We start from the raw sequence: 17,711 nt of genomic DNA, 5'->3' as shown, positions 1-17,711 counted from the left end.
ATACAAACAAGTTGGAACAAGCTCAAATTATGTGAAGAATGTGTACAAGCTCATAAACTGACTTTCATTACTATCCAAACTGTCCCAAGGGTGGAATTAGTGTATCAGGTTTGGAGCAAGAGCTTGGTAAGATTTTTTTCTATTTAAAAATAAGTTACACTTGCTAAGTATGTAGCAATTTAAAGATTACTTTCACATGTGCTATCACATTTATGCCTCACAACAACTCCCAGGTGCATGTATTATAAGTGATATTTTAGAGACTTTCAGAAACTGAGAATTGCTCAAGGTCATATAGCAAGTGAATAGCAAAAGACATCAAATTCAAGTAATTTGACTTGAAGGAGGAAAATGCTTTTCATCAGATTCTCATGTAAGCTCATTCTCCAGATGTAAAAATTTGCCCAAAGTGGAAGGGAATGTTTCCTGCTCCCCACTTGTGTGGGCTGAAATTAAAAAGTCATGTATTCTATTTCAGTCAGGCTCTCAGTCACAAGCAGCAGAAAACTACTCAGGCTGATTTAAGCAGGAGAGGAAATCTATTGAAAATACATTGGGCATCTGATGGAATCTTTGGAAGGCCATGAACCACAGGAACTAATTTCAGATTTGTGCAGGGAAGATGCCATTGGTGCTGTCACTGGGCACAGCCAACTTGCTTCCCCACCCACTGACATTGGACTTTGGACATTGCTGCTGAAGACACTGCTTCTGTGCCTCCAAACAGCTACCAGACAGGATTCTTCTGGGCTCCTTCTTTGCATCGTTATTTTCATCTCAAAATCGAGGGCATGTGCTCTGATTGACAGGCATTGTGCCTCTGCACTGGCTGCAAGAGAGACTTGGAATCACCTGCACACACACCTATACCCATGCACTTTTTTTTTTTTAAAGGGTGCCTAGCTTAATTCCCAACCTCCCTTGCAGTTTTGTGAATCAGTTAGCTTTTGCTACATAACAAATAACCCAAAGACTTGGTGGTCTAAAGCAATAATGTGGCATACATGAAGATGCCCCACTCAGATCCTTCTTCAAGAGAGGACTCACTGCTGGACAGTGAGAAGTGTAATTAGCTGACAGCTTTCAAACTGAAGTCATTCTCATCTCTGGGTAACCCCTAGCCCATGACTGAGCAAGGCAGTGGTGCAAAGGCCTAGCCATTTCTGTCCAATGCAGGACTCCTTGATGGGGTTCAGAACATACTGTCACAAAATAGGGCACTTTGGCATTTGAGAAAATCACGGAAGCAGAAAGGGCTCTCTGATCTTCTCCCACCCTTCTTGCCTGAAGCAGGCCATAAAAGAATTATCTGACCTTCCTCTGATGCAGGTCATAAGACTCTCATTCTAGAGGCACTCTGCCAGGCTGGGTGCTGCAGCTCATGCCTGTAATCTCAGCACTTCGGGAGGCCAAGGTGGGCCGATTACTGGAGGGCAGGAGTTCAAGACTAGCCTGGCCAACATGGCAAAACCCCATCTCTACTAAAAATACAAAAATTAGCCAGGCGTGGCGGCGTGCTCCTGTGGTCCCAGCTACTCACAAGTCTGAGGCAGGAGAATGGCTTGAACCCAGGAGGCAGAGGATGTGGTGAGCCGAGATTGCACCACTGCACTCCAGCCTGGGCGACAGAATGAGACTCTGTCTCAAAAAAAAAAAAAAAAAAGTCACAGAGACACCCTCCCTATACCTAGAGGAAAGGAATATCATTATCTCTGAAGACACAGGAACACAGAAGAATCTGAACAAACAGTTCTCGCTAAGTTACCCCCAGTTTATCACCTTTACATCATACACCCTTTGTCTAATTGTACTTCTCCACAACTCTCCACTTCATCAAACTTAGCATTAAAATACATACGTTTCCCTGTTTCTTTAGGCCTTCATTTTCAAAAGTTTGAGTGCCACATAAAACTCATATTAAATAAATTTATATGCCTTTCTCTTTTTAATCTGTCTTTTGTTATAGGTTTGTAAACCAAAGAGTATCTGAGACAAGTCTTAATCAATTTAGGAAGTTTATTTTGCCAAGGTTAAGGACATGCCCGTGACGCAGCTTCAGGAGGCCCTGATGACATGTGCCCAAGGTGGTGGGGGCACAACTTGGTTTTATACGTTTTAGGGAGATATAAGACATCATTCAATATATATAAGATGTACAGTGGTTCGAACTGGAAAGGCAGAACAACTTGAAGTGGGGATGGGACTTCCAGGTCATAGGTAGGTAAGAGACAAATGGTTGCATTATTTTGAGTTTCTGAATAGCCTTTCCAAAGGAGACAGTCAGATAGGCATTTATGTCAGTAAAGAATGACTTTGAGTCCTGTCTGTCCTTTGCCCAGAAGGAAATTCTTTATGAGGGAGGTATGTAGCTTTTAAATCTTAGTAGCTATCTTTTTTAAAAATAGAGTGGAAGACAGGTTTGCCCTAAGCAGTTCCCAAGTTGGCTTTTCCCTTTGGCTTAATGATTTTGGGGTCCCAAGATTTATGTTCCTTTCACAGATGTCTCAGCCATGAACCTAGCAATGGAAAAGAGAGATATTACTTTTCTCCCCTACATCATCTAATGGGCAATTTTTATTTTGAAACTTTTGTTGGACTGACAGACACTTGTCAAGAACATGATGGCTCCCCTAGCCAAGCCTTGCTTCCTTCCTGTCCCCTTTCACAGCTATTTTGCATTCCTAACTCCATCTCAGCATCTGTAATACCTCCCAGGTAACCCAATTTGCAACAGATAACCACTTATTTAGTTCACAACTCTATGGGTCATCGGTTTGGGCTGGGCTCAGCTGGGATGACTGATCTCTGCCCCACATGGTGCTTCATCCTCCAGCAGGCTAGTTGGACTTGTTTTCTTGTTCACATGACCCCTGAAGAGAATTCCAAAAGAGAAAGTGGAATGGCTCTTAAAGTCTAGGCTCTGAACTGCCACATCACTTCTGCCACACTCTACTTACAAAAAATAAATATTGGCAGGTTCTAAAGGAGAAGAAATAGACTCTACCTCCTTAGTAGGAGAAGCTGCAAAATCACATTGAAAAGGGCTTGGATACAGGGTAAAGTGAAGGATTGTGGCCAATTTGCAAACTACCACTTTATGGGCAGTCATGTGATTAAGTTGTCAACAGTGAAACTGAAGCGGTGTCATTCGTCTGGGGTAATACCCAAGGTTTGTTGCCTCACGCCAAAGAAATCAAGGAGACAAGACACACAAGGAATGAGTTTAAGAGCGGAGGTTTAATATGTGAGAGAAAGAGAAGGGCTGTGTCTCCTGTGGAGAGAGAGGGGCTCCCGAATGGGTCTTTCGGTTTCATGGTGAAATGCATGGGGTTTTATAAATGAGCTTGAGGAGGCGGTGTCTGATTTACATATGGCCCAAAGATTGGTTGGACCACGTGTGTCATTTACATAGCACGGGAAGAAGCTGGCCACCCCACCTTAATCTTTTATGATGCAGATGGATTTTCTACCTGGCTGGGTTTTGTTGCCTGTTTACTGTACACGTGGTTGACTAAAGGGAAAATGGAGCCTCCATATTGAACATGTCTGGCCTCCAGGTAGCCTTTTCCTATTAGTGCAGCTGCCGGCATTCACCCATGCGAGCTTCCAGCTTGCTTATCTAGGTCTGCAGCTTGATTTTACAGGCTGCTCTTTGCTAGAAAAGAAATGATTTGGAGGCTGCTTTTTGTTAAAAGGGAAGCTTTACTGAGGACTCTCTTATCCTCACTAACTGCCTAAATAATTTCTTTTTAGCTCCTATATCAAGATGTCAGCATGTTATAGGTGTTTAAACTAGAGCAACTCCATCTTGAATAGAGGCTGGGTAAAATAAGCCTGATACCTACAGGGCTGCATTCCCAGACGGTTAGGCATTCTAAGTCACAGGAGGAAATAGGAGGTTGGCACAAGATACGCGTAATAAAGACCTTGCCGATAAAACAGGTGCAGTAAAGAAGCCGGCCAAAACCCACCAAAACCAAGATGGTGAAGACAGTGACCTTTGGTTGCTTTCACTGCTACACTCCGACCAGCACCATGACAGTTTAGAAATGCCACGGCAATGTCAGAAGCTACTCTATATGGTCTAAAAAGGGGAGGAATGAATAATCGACCTCTTGTTTAGCATATCATAAAGAAATAATCATAAAAATGGGCAACCAGCAGCCCTCAGGGCTGCTCTGTCTATGGAGTAGCCATTCTTTTTATTTTTTTACTTTCTTAATAAACTTGCTTTCACTTTACAGACTTGCCCTGAATTCTTTCTTGGGCGAGATCCACGAACCGTCTCTTGGGGTCTGGATTGGGACCCCTTTCCGGTAACAAGCAGAAGTGAAATGTGCACTTATGAGCCTGGATCTTCAGACACAGAGCTCTGCCTCCTTCACACTCTCTTTTCCCTTCCCTCCATCTAAAATCCATATACTTTTATCATATTATGCAGATAATGACAATGCACAGCTACACTTTAGAAATAACCTGGGTTGTTGAATAACAAGAGAACAGAGCTGCCCTGATGGCCAGGATTATTTATATCTTAGCTGTTGTGAAGGGGATGGGGAGAGAGAGAGAGACAGACAGAGACAGAGAGAGAGCATCTTTTTCCTTTAAATCACTGCATTTTGGGACTCTGTTATACTAGCTCGGCATTACCCTAACTAATGCATATGAAAATGGATGTAGGTACTGAAATGGTGATGGAGGGGTGCAGTGGGTGGAGGTAAAAATGTTTAAAGAGGAGTTTTAGAGAAACTTGCTTATATGATATATAATGCAATATTCTTATTTTTTCCTGAGTAACCTCCAGTCATAAGTCTTCATTACTTCTCAATGCAGATTTTGGCTTTTATTTTTCCCAAAAATGTCAATAGGCTGAGCTCAATCTTATATAAGCATACAGTAATTTAACAAGGTCTACTTGCATGTGGGTTACAGAATTATTACTCCATTTTTAGACAGGAAACTGAAGTTATATAGCAAATAACTGATGAAAACAGTATTTCAATCCTGACTTATCAGACTCTAAAGCCATTTCCCACCCAAATAGTTATTAGGTTTATTTTTCCCTCGAAACATGTGAGTATAGTAGAGATTTTATTCTCTGTGTTGTCATCTTTAAAGTAGGGAAACCCCACTCTATCCAATGGCAGGTGATGGTCCACAGGGATGCAGTACAGAATGTGGCCAAGACTCTAAGACTAATGTTCTCTTTGGAGAAAGACAAGTGAGAAACTTCAGCCAAGTCATCCTCTTGCCAAAATTACTCCTTGGATGAAATTGTGACTCATTTGGAATCTTTATTAATTAATTTGATGAGGGAACAGCCGGGCTGATATCATCTATGCAGAATGATGAAAGTGGCTCATACTTCATCCAGAAATCAAAGAAGGAATGAAAACAGGTTTAAAACTGGCAAAACACTGCAGCACTCTCGGACTGGCCCCAGGGGCTTCATTTCTGGACAAAGTTGTAACACAATTAACAGTATTTGCATATCCCTTTGAAAAATATATATGCAAACTTGGTGCAATGGTTCACACCTGTAATCCAAGCAGTTTGGGAGGCCAAGGTGGGCAGATCACCTGAGGTCAGGAGTTTGAGACCAGCCTGGCCAACATGGTGAAACCCCATCTCTACTAAAAATACAAAAATTAGCTGGGTGTGGTGGTGCACGCCTGTAATCTCAGCTACACAGGAGGCTGAGACAGGAGAATCACTGACGGAGGTTGCAGTGAGCCGAGATCCTGCCACTGCACTTCAGCCTGGATAACAGAGCGAGACTCAGTCTAAACAAACAAACAAACAAATATATATATACACACACAAACACAAAAGATTCTATTAAAAAAATAACATTTTATAACTGTATTACTTGACTGAGATTTTAGTACTTTATAATTTTCTGCAACTGAGCAGAAAGGGGAAAAAAATCTAATGCTTGATACTACATTTTGCTTTCCAGTTCCAAATAACAGTTTTAAATCTCAGAGCTTAAACAGCAACATATTAAAAAAGAAATTTATATACATAATTAACTGTAAAACTGATTACACTTGCCTGAGTATACACTTGATTAGTCTAGTATTCTTCAAGTATAAGTTTCCAAATAATAATACATTTGGCGAATTGAAAAAGAAATTAATAATGATACGAAATTTACTGACAGCTAAATTAAAATAAGATTTTGCAAACGGCCTCATATAATTCAAATATATTCCCAGAAGTAATTTTTTGTATATTTCATGCAAAATATTTCAAGTAATAATGCTGCCAGAATTATTTCTCATAGGGCAAATACTGAAGTTAGTATTGACAAAAACTTGAAGCTGGGTGAAGCCTTGCACAGTATCTAGTCCATCTTATCATATTAATGACAAAGAAACTGAAACCCAGGAAAAATTATTAATAAGCCTGTTAAAGCGAACTAAGTATGGCCAGAGAAGAACTCCGTACTTTTATATTTGAGTCCTTGTAGACAAAGAGTAACCTAGCTTAATAGGCGGACAAGATTGAAAACCCGACTTAGCAGTATACGCTTGTAACAATACCTGAGTCTTGGCCAATCGCAGCACCTGTACTTCAACCACTCATACACTGCTGAGTGTTCAAACTGTGTTCAAATAAGGCAAACGCCAAGCTGTAAACAATCCAGCTGTTTCTGTACCTCACTTCCGATTTTTGTCAGTTTCCTTTTTCTTATCTATAAATTTGTTCTGACCACGAGGCATCCCTGGTTTCTGTCTAAATCTACTGTGATTCTGGGGGCTGCCTGATTCGCAAATTGTTTGTTGCTCAATCAAACTCCTTTAAATTTAATTCAACTGAAGTTTTAACAATTCCAACATCATCATTATTTTTTGCCAACCCTTATAATTGATCCCTCTATCTTTAGTCCTTTTATTTATTTCCTTACTCAATTACCGAAATAAAGAGGACAAATGAACTCTAGAGGCAGAAATAGTCTCAGAATCATAAATAAAACCATTTCCCTTTTATAGTACTAAATGCCCACAAGAGAAAGCAGGAAAGATCTAAAATTGACACCCTAACATCACAATTAGAACTAGAGAAGCAAGAGCAAACACATTCAAAAGCTAGCAGAAGGCAACAAATAACTAAGATCAGAGCAGAACTGAAGGAGATAGAGACACAAAAAACCCTTCAAAAAATCAATGAATCCAGGAGCTGGTTTTTTGAAAAGATCAACAAAATAGATAGACCACTAGCAAGACTAATAAAGAAGAAAAGAGAGAAGAATCAAATAGACGCAATAAAAGATGAGAAAGGGGATATCACCACCGATCCCACAGAAATACAAACTACCATCAGAATACTATAAACACCTCTACGCAAATAAACTAGAAAATCTAGAAGACGTGGATAAATTCCTGGACACATACACCCTCCCAAGGCTAAACCAGGAAGAAGTTGAACCTCTGAATAGACCAATAACAGGCTCTGAAATTGAGGCAATAATTAATAGCCTACCGACCAAAAAAAGTCAAAGACCAGAAGGATTCACAGCCAAATTCTACCAGAGGTACAAAGAGGAGCTGATACCATTCCTTCTGAAACTATTCCAATCAATAGAATAAGAGGGAATCCTCCCTAACTCATTTTATGAGGCCAGCATCATCCTGATACCAAAGCCTGGCAGGGACACAACAAAAAAAAAGAGAATTTTAGGCCAATATCCCTGATGAACATCAATGCAAAAATCCTCAATAAAATACTGGCAAACCAAATCCAGCAGCAGATCAAAAAGCTTATCCATCACAATCAAGTGGGCTTCATCCCTGGGATGCAAGGCTGGTTCAACATACGTAAATCAATAAACATAATCCACCACATGAAAAGAACCAACGATGAAAACCACATGATTATCTCAATAGATGCAGAAAAGGCCTTCGACAAAATTCAACAACCCTTCGTGCTAAAAACTCTCAATAAACTAGGTATTGATGGAACATACCTCAAAATAATAAGAGCTATTTATGACAAACCCACAGCCAATATCATACTGAATGGGCAAAAACTGGAAGCATTCCCTTTGAAAACCAGCACAGAACAAGGATGCCCTCTCTCACCACCCCTATTCAACATAGTGTTGGAAGTTCTGGCTAGGGCAATCAGGCAAGAGAAAGAAATAAATGTTATTCAGCTAGGAAAAGAGGAAGTCAAATTGTCTATGTTTGCAGATGACATGATTGCATATTTAGAAAACCCCATCATCTCAGCCCAAAATCTCCTTAAGCTGATAAGCAACTTCAGCAAAGTCTCAGGATACAAAATCGATGTGCAAAAATCACAAGCATTCCTACACACCAATAGCAGACAAAGAGAGCCAAATCATGAGTGAACTTCCATTCACAATTACTACAAAGAGAATAAAATACCTAGGAATCTAACTTACAAGGGATGTGAAGGACCTCTTCAAGGAGAAATACAAACAACTGCTCAACGAAATAAAAAAGGACACAAACAAATATATCAGGGAACCTGCCCCGATATTCACATAGGTTCTTTTCTATTTTCCTTAAGCATCGGCCAGCTTGAGAAATAAAGGAACAGAGTACAAAAGAGAGAAATTTTAAAACTGGGCGTCCGGGGGAGACATCACATGTCTGTAGGTTCCGTGATGCCCCACAAGCCGCAAAAACCATTATTATTAGGGAGTTTCAAAAGGGGAGGGAGTGTGCGAATAGGTGTGGGTCACAGACATCAAGTACTTTACAAGGTAATAGAATAGCACAAGGCAAGTGGAGGCAGGGCAAGATCACAGGACCACAGGACCGAGGCGAAATTAAAATTGCTAATGAAGTTTTGGGCACCACTGTCATTGATAACATCTTATCAGGAGACAGGGTTTTGAGATCAACTGGTCTGACCAAAATTTGTTAGGTGGGAATTTCCTCTTCCTAGTAAGCCTGGGAGCGCTATGGGCGACTGGGGTCTATTTCACCTCTGCAGTCTCGACCATAAGAGACGACCATGCCCAGTAGGGCCAGTTCAGAGACCCACCCTCACTCAGGTGTGCATTCTCTTTCTCAGGGATGTCCTCAGGGATGTTCCATGCTGAGAAAAAGAATTCAGCGATATTTCTCCCATTTGCTTTTGAAAGAAGAGAAATATGGCTCTGTTCCGCCTGGCTCACCAGCGGTCAGAGTTTAAGGTTATCTCTCTTATTCCCTGAACAATTGCTGTTATCCTGTTCTTTTTTCAAGGTGCCCACATTTCATATTGCTCAAACACACATGCTGTACAATTTGTGCAGTTAACGCAATTATCACATGATCCTGAGGCGACATACATCCTCCTCAGCTGACAGGATTAAGAGATGAAATTAAAGACAGGCATAGGAAATCACAAGGGTATTGATTGGGGAAGTGATAAGTGTCCATGAAATCTTTACAATTTATGTTTAGAGATTGCAGTAAAGACAGGCATAAGAAATTACAAAAGTATTAATTTGGGGAACTAATAAATGTCATGAAATCTTCACAATCCACGTTCTTCTGCCATGGCTTCAGCTGGTCCCTCCGTTTGGGGTCCCTGACTTCCCGCAACACAAATGGAAGAACATTCATGCTCATGGATAGGAAGAATCAATATCGTGAAATGGCCATATTGCCCAAGGTAATTTATAGATTCAATGCTATCCCCATCAAGCTACCACTGACTTTCTTCACAGAATTGGAAAAAACTACTTTAAAGTTCAAATGGAACCACAAAAGAGCCCACATAACCAAGACGATCCTAAGCCAAAAGAACAAAGCTGGAGGCATCACGCTACCTGGCTTCAAACTATATTACAAGTCTACAGTAACCAAAACAGCATGGTACTGGTACCAAAACAGATATATAGACAAATGGAACAGAACAGAGGCCTGAAAAATAACACCACACATCTACAACCATCTGATCTTTGACAAACCTGATAAAAACAAGCAACGGGGAAAGGATTCCCTATTCAATAAATGGTGCTGGGAAAACTGGCTAGCCATATGTAGAAAGCTGAAACTGGATCCCCTTCCTTACACCATATACAAAAATTAACTCAAGATGGATTAAAGACTTAAATGTAAGACCTAACACCATAAAAACCCTAGAAGAAAACCTAGGCAATACCATTCAGGACATAAGCATGTGGAAAGACTTCATGACTAAAACACCAAAAGCAATACGAGAGCCAAAATAGACAAATGAGATTTAATTAAACTAAAGAGCTTCTGCACAGCAAAAGAAACTGTCATCAGAGTGAACAGGCAACCTACAGAATGGGAGAAAATTTTTGCAATCTACCCATCTGACAAAGGGCTAATATCCAGAATCCACAAAGAAATTAAACAAATTTACAAGAAAAAAACCCCATCAAAAGGTGGGTGAGGGATATGAACAGACACTTCTCAAAAGAAGACATTTATGCAGTCAACAGACATATGAAAAAATGCTCATCATCACTGGTCATCAGAGAAACGCAAATCAAAACCACAGTGAGATACCATCTCACGCCATTAGAATGGCGATCATTAAAAAGTCAGGAAACAACAGATGCTGGAGAGGATGTGGAGAAATAGGAACACTTTTACACTGTTGGGGTGGGAGCATAAACTAGTTCAACCATTGTGGAAGACAGTGTGGTGATTCCTCAAGGATCTAGAACTAGCAATACCATTTGACCCAGCCATCCCATTACTGGGTATATAACCAAAGGATTATAAATCATGCTACTATAAAGACACATGCACATGTATGTTTATTGAGGCACTATTCACAATAGCAAAGACTTGGAGCCAACCCAAATGTCCATCAATGATAGCCTGGATTAAGAAAATGTGGCACATAGACATCATGGAATACTATGCAGCCATAAAAAAGAATGAGTTCATATCCTTTGCAGGGACATGGATGAAGCTGGAAACTATCATTCTAAGCAAACTGTCACAAGGACAGAAAACCAAACACCACATGTTCTTGATAGGTGACAGCGTTGCTGGCAGTCCTTATAGCCCTTGCTTGCTCTCGGCGCCTCCTCTGCCTGGGCTCCCACTTTGGCGGCACTTGAGGAGCCCTTCAGCCCACCACTGCACTGTGGGAGCCCCTTTCTGGGCTGGCCAAGGTGAGAGCTGGCTCCCTCAGCTTGCAGGGAGGTGTGGAGGGAGAGGCGCGAGCGGGAACCGCGGCTGTGCACAGTGCTTGCGGGCCAGCTGGAGTTCCGGGTGGGCGTGGGCTTGGCGGGCCCCTCACTCAGAGCAGCTGGCAGGCCCTGCCGGCCCCGGGCAATGAGAGGCTTAGCACCCAGGCCAGCAGCTGCAGAGGGTGTACTGGGTCCCCCAGCAGTGCCAGCCCACCGGCGCTGCGCTCGATTTCTCACCGGGCCTTAGCTGCCTTCCCACGGGGCAGGGCTCAGGACCTGCAGCCCGCCATGCCTGAGCCTCCCATCCCCTCCATGGGCTCCTGTGCGGCCTGAGCCTCCCCAACAAGCGCCACCCCCTGCTCCACGGCGCCCAGTCCCATTGACCACCCAAGGGCTGAGAAGTGCGAGCGCACGGCGTGGGACTGGCAGGCAGCTCCACCTGCAGCCCTGGTGCATGATCCACTGGGTGAAGCCAGCTGGGCTCCTGAGTCTGGTGGAGATGTGGAGAACCTTTATGTCTAGCTCAGGGATTGTAAATACACCAATCAGCACCCTGTGTCTAGCTCAGGGTCTGTGAATGCACCAATCCACGCTCTGTATCTAGCTGCTCTGGTGGGGCCTTGGAGAACCTTTATGTCTAGCTCAAGGATTGTAAATACACCAATCAGCACTCTGTATCTAGCTCAAGGTTTGCAGACACACCAATCAGCACCCCGTGTCTAGCTCAGGGTTTGTGGATGCACCAATCCACACTCTGTATCTAGCTGCTCTGTGGGGCCTTGGAGAACCTTTGTGTCGATACTCTGTATCTAACTGATCTGATGGGGACGTGGAGAACTTTTATGTCTAGCTCAGGGATGTAAACGCACCAATCAGCGCCCTGACAGAACAGACCACCCAGCTCTACCAATCAGCAGGACGTGGGTGGGGCCAGAAAAGAGAATAAAAGCAGGCTGCAGAGCCAGCAGAGGCAACCCGCTCGGGTCCCCGTCCACACTGTGGATGCTTTGTTCTTTCACCCTTTGCAATAAATCTTGCTACTGCTAACTCGTTGGGTCCACACTGCTTTTATGAGCTGTAACACTCACCACGAAGGTCTGTGGCTTCACTCCTGAGCCAGCGAGACCACGAACCCACCAGAAGGAAGAAACTCCGAACACATCCGAACATCAGAAGGAACGAACAACTCCACACGCGCCACCTTAAGAGCTGTAACACTCACCGCGAGGGTCCGCGGCTTCATTCTTGACGTCAGTGAGACCAAGAACCCACCAATTCCGGACGCATTCTCACTCATAGGTGGGAGTTGAACAATGAGAACACATGGACACAGGGTGGGGAACATCACACGCCGGGGCCTGTCAGCGGGTGGGGAACTAGGGGAGGGATAGCATTAGGAGAAATACCTAATGTAAATGACGAGTTGATGGGTGCAGCAAACCACCATGGCACGTGTATACCTATGTAACAAACCTGCACGTTGTGCACATGTACCCTAGAACTTAAAGTATAATTTAAAAAAAAAAAAATTTTCCCTATATCATTAAAGAGTATTTAGTACAGGCCTGCTGTGATGATTCATGCCTGTAATCCCAGCACTTTGGGAGGCCACAGCAGTAGTATCCCTTGAGGTTAAGGGTTCAAGATCAGCCTAGGCAACAAAGGAGACTCCATCTCTACAAAAAAAATTAAAATTAGCCAGGCATGGTGGTGTGTGCCTGTAGTCCCAGCTGCCTAAGAGGCTGAGGCAGGAGGATCGCTTGAGCCTGGGAGGTCAAGGCTGCCATGAGTCATCATCACATCACTGCACTCCAGCCTGGGTGACACAGTGAGACCCCGTCTCAAAAAAATAAAAAATTGATGAATACAAAATTATTTCCATATGCAAGGTTTTATCTCTGCCTTGCACATAGTAGATTCTCAATATTATTTTAATGAGTAAATTCTTCCAGGCTAAAGAGAAAAGCAAACAGAGCTAAATCCACCCAGCATATAGGTTCATTCTAGAAAGTACTTCTCTTCACCTGCCCCAGTCAACTCTCCTTCTCCTTCAAGTCTCAGTCTAAAAGCCATGTCCAGGCCAGGGGCGGTGGCTCATGCCTATAATCCTAGTACTTTGAGAGGCCAAGGCAGGTGGATCACCTGGGGTCAGGAGTTCGAGACCAGCCTGGCTAACATGGCGAAATCCTGTCTCTACTAAAAATATAAAAATTAGCTGGGCATGGTGGCGGGGACCTGTAATCCCAGCTACTCAGGAGGCTGAGGCAAGAGAATCCCTTAAACTCAGGAGGTGGAGCTTCCAGTGAGCCTAGATCACGCCACTGCACTCTAACCTGGGTGATAGAGCGAGACTCCATCTCAAAATAAATAAACAAATAAATAAAAGCCATGTCCCGGCCAGGCACTGTGGCTCACGCCTGAAATCCCAGCACTTCGGGAGGGCAAGGCAGACAGATGGCTTGAGCTCAGGAGTTCAAGTCTAGCCTGGGTAACGTGGCAAAATCCCATCTCTACAAAAAAAATACAAAAATTTGCCAGGTGTGGTGGTGCACACCTGTAGTCCCAGCTACTAAGGAAACTGAGATGGGAGGTTCACTTGAGCCTGAGAGGTTGAGGTTTCAGTGAGCCATCATCATACTACTGCACTCCAGCCTGGAGCAAGACCCTGTCTCTAAATAAATAAATAAATAAAATAATAATAAATAAACGTCATGTCCTAAGGAAGCCTTTGCCTCTCCCCAATCCCTGATCCCAAAATTAAAGTAACTGTAGTTATACTAATTCCTTACAGCATGGGTCACAATTTCATTTGTAATTATGTTTCTGTATATGTATTTAAGGTGTCTCTTTCCCATTAAACCAAAAGTTTCTTAAGCTCAAGGATCCTGTCTGTCTTCACTATTGTTTCTTTAATACCTAGCACCGGCATTGCCCCATAATAGGTTATCATTAAGCATTTGTTGGATTTGTGAATGAATAAGTGAATGAGCAAATAAACAAGCAAACAACCTTGTGGCAAAATCACCTTTGGCAGCTAGCCATAGTGGCTCACGCCTGTAATCCCAGTGCCTTGGGAGGCTGAGATGGGAGGATTGGGGCCAGGCGTTCAAGACCAGACGGGGCAACACAGTGAGACCCCCCCATCTCTACAAGAAATTAAAAATTAGCGGGCCATGGTGGCATGCACCTGTAGTCCTTGGATAAAGCTACTTGGGAGGCTGAGGTGGGAGGACTGCTGGAGCCCAGAAGTTTGAGGCTGCAGTGAGCCACCACGACACCATTGCACTCCAGCCTAGGTGACAGAGTGAGAACCCGTCTATTAACAAAAAAAAACAGGCATGGTGCAGTGGCTCACGCCTGTAATCCCAGCACTTTGGGAGGCCGAGGCGGGCAGATCAGGAGGTCAGGAGTTCGAGACTAGCCTGACCAACATGGCAAAACCCCGTCTCTACTAAAAATACAAAAATTAAATAAATTAAAAAAAAAAAGAATCACATTTGGTTAGGCCCACAGCAAGATAATATATGAGTTGTCTTTCCTTGAGGTGTTTAAAATGAAATAGAAAAAGAAATAAAGAAATTGATCATAACAGACTAAAACCAGCAAGGAAATGGTTCTAAAGTAACATATTCAGAAAAAAAAAATATCTGGCAGGGCATTAAAAATATACCTGAGATTTGCACTTTGGGAGGCCGAGGGGGGCAAATCACGAGGTCAGGAGATCAACACCATCCTGGCTAACATGGTGAAACACCATCTGTACTAAAAATACAAAAAAATTAGCTGGGCGTGATGGCGAGCCCCTGTAGTCCCAGCTACTTGGGAGGCTGAGGCAAGAGAATGGCATGAACCCAGGGGGCGGAGCTTGCAGTGAGCGGAGATCACGCCACTGCACTCCAGCCTGGGCGACAGAGCGAGACTCCGTCTCAAAAAAAATAAATAAATAAAAATAAAAATATATATGTATACCTGAGATGGCCAGGCATGGTGGCTCCTGTAATCCCAGCACCTTGGGAGGCCAAGGCAGGTGGATCACTTGAAGTAAGGAGTTCAAGACTAGCCTGGGCAACATGGTGAAACACTATCTCTACTAAAAATACAAAACTTAGCCAGGCGTGGTGGCAGGTACATGTAATCCCAGCTATTCAGGAGGCTGAGGCAGGAGAACTGCTTGAACCCAGGAGGCAGAGGTTGCAGTGAGCCGAGATCACACCATTGCACTCCAGCCTGGGCAACAGAGTGAGACTCCTTCTCAAATAAACAAAAAAACCCAAAAAACTATATATATTTTATATATTATATATATATATATATAGCGCTTCATATTTATATATATATTTGAGACAGAGGAGTCTCAAAAATATTTATATATATGTATAATTGCATTTCCATTAATAAACAGGAACGGGTACCTTTTGAGCAAGCACAACAATGCAGAGGTAGCCGTATCTTGCACATGAACATCACTGAATGAACAACAAGACAGTCTTAAGTGCACTTTTTGTCATTTTTCTGTGTTGGCAACTGTTATCTAGAGATCAAGGAGGGGTCGAGGACAGTCTTACTACAATTCAAAAATGAGATTTAAGGGCTGGGCACAGTGGCTCACACCTGTAATCCCAGCAGTTTGGGAGGCTGAGGCAGGCAGATTATTTGAGGTCAGGAGTTCGAGACCAGCCTGGCCATTATGGTGAAATCTCATCTCTACTAAAAGTAGAGATTAGCCGAGCATGGTGGCACACACCTGTAATCCCACCTATTTGGGAGGCTGAGGCACAAGAATCACTTGAGTCCAGGAGGCAGAGATTGCAGTGATTGCTCCACTGCACTCCAGCCTGGGCAAGAGAGCAAGACTCTGTCTCTAAAAAATAAATAAATAAATGAGATTTAAAAGCCTTAAGGCAAACTATTGTTGGAAAGCCCTCACAGCTACTCGATAGTTGGTCATCATTTTTGGATGACCAACAAAAATGAAATCGAGCTCATGGCTGTGTCTATCATAATATAGTCAGGCAAGAATTTAGAACTCACTTTCCAAAATGAAGTCAAAAGCTTCTAAAGTAAAAAGGAAGTGTAAACCAAAAATTAAAGTCTATGACAGTAAACAAAGAATAAAATGGCTATACTTTCATGAATCACAAAAATAAACCAAAGGAAGTGGCATACAACGGTTTGTATACACTATTTAACACTAACCTTGCAACTGGAAGAATCAAGTTCCAGAGAGGAAACACATACCATGTGAAGCTTTTATCATCAAAGCCCAAAGCAGCCTCTTTATAGCGAGGTTCCTGAATACGAGGATCAAAGAGAGACTCCCAAAAGAAAGAAGGTTTTGGGGACTCCTTATATAATCGAAATGAGTACATCAGGGAAGACATTTTTTAAAAGAAGAAGATGACAGTGATGACCTACTGAGGAATATGAAATAATAAGAAAACTTTGACTGTCAATGCTCAAAGTACTTGCTATAGTGGAACTAAGAGAGAAAGAAAGAAAAATAAAAACACATGGCAACTAGGCAACACAAATCAGAATGTAGTAAGTCGTCACTGTGGCTGTGCTCTGGTTTCTATATTTCTAGAACTTGTGGCTTAAATTTTATTAAAGCCCCTTGGATAAAGATCTTGACTTATAAACAATACATTTTCTGTTTCCTTCATAGCTGGGAGTTTGTGTGCTCTTTTGAATGCTTTGTAAGACGTCAAGGATTTACTGCCGCACTATAGGTAGCCAAAAAAGAGACTCTTTTAAAAAGGTAATTTACCTTTTCTTAAAGATTCAAATTTAGAAGCCCTATGCCTAATACTTTAACTGAGAAGACAGGATTGTATTCAGAATAAACCAATGATTTCGCTGGGAGAAATTGAGAATATGAAATACTAAGGCTGGAACAATAGTGGTTTAGAACAGTGCTTCTCAAACTATCTGTTGGAAGGAATGAGTTTTGTTTTATTTTTTCCTAATCTGCTGCAGACTGACACTTTTAGTAGATACAATGAAAATAGATTACTATACTAGAAAAATCAAATTAAAAAACAAAGCAGGCCAGGTGCAGTGGCTCACGCCTATAATCCCAGCACTTTAGGAGGCCGAGGTGGGCAGATCACCTGAAGTCAGGAGTTCAAGACAAGCCTGGCCAACGCGGTGAAACCCCACCTCTACTAAAAATACAAAAAATAGCCAGGTGTGCTGGCAAGCGCCTGCAATCCCAGCTACTCGGGAGGCTGAGGCAGGAGAAGCACTTGAACCCAGGAGGCGGAGGTTGCAGAGAGCTGAGATCGCGCCATTGCACTCCAGCCTGGGAGACGGAGCAAGAATCTCTCTCCAAAAAAAAGCATACTAATCATGAGAAAAATACCAGACAAATCTCAATTGAAGGACGTTCTACAAAATACTTGACCAGTCCTCCTCAAAACTGTCAGGGCCATCAGAAACAAAGACAGTCTAAAAAACTGTCACAGCCAAGAGTGGCCTAAGGAAACATGACAACTTAATGTAATATAGTGTCCTGGATGGGATTCTGGAACAGAAATATGACATTAGATAAAAACTAAGGAAATCTGAATAAAGTGTG

The 17,711-nt window shown here is 42.6% G+C and overlaps 1 pseudogene; it reads right to left on the bottom strand.

The window, feature by feature from the left end:
• The window catches only part of LOC100583283, a 56,481-nt pseudogene extending 39,978 nt beyond the window's left edge, over nucleotides 1-16,503 (bottom strand).
• Nucleotides 16,504-17,711: the final 1,208 nt, after the last annotated feature.

The sequence above is a fragment of the Nomascus leucogenys genome, chromosome 1a (assembly GCF_006542625.1).
Source record: "Nomascus leucogenys isolate Asia chromosome 1a, Asia_NLE_v1, whole genome shotgun sequence".
NCBI classification, from domain to species: Eukaryota; Metazoa; Chordata; class Mammalia; order Primates; family Hylobatidae; genus Nomascus; species Nomascus leucogenys.
This window is presented reverse-complemented; position numbering and strand designations above follow the sequence as displayed.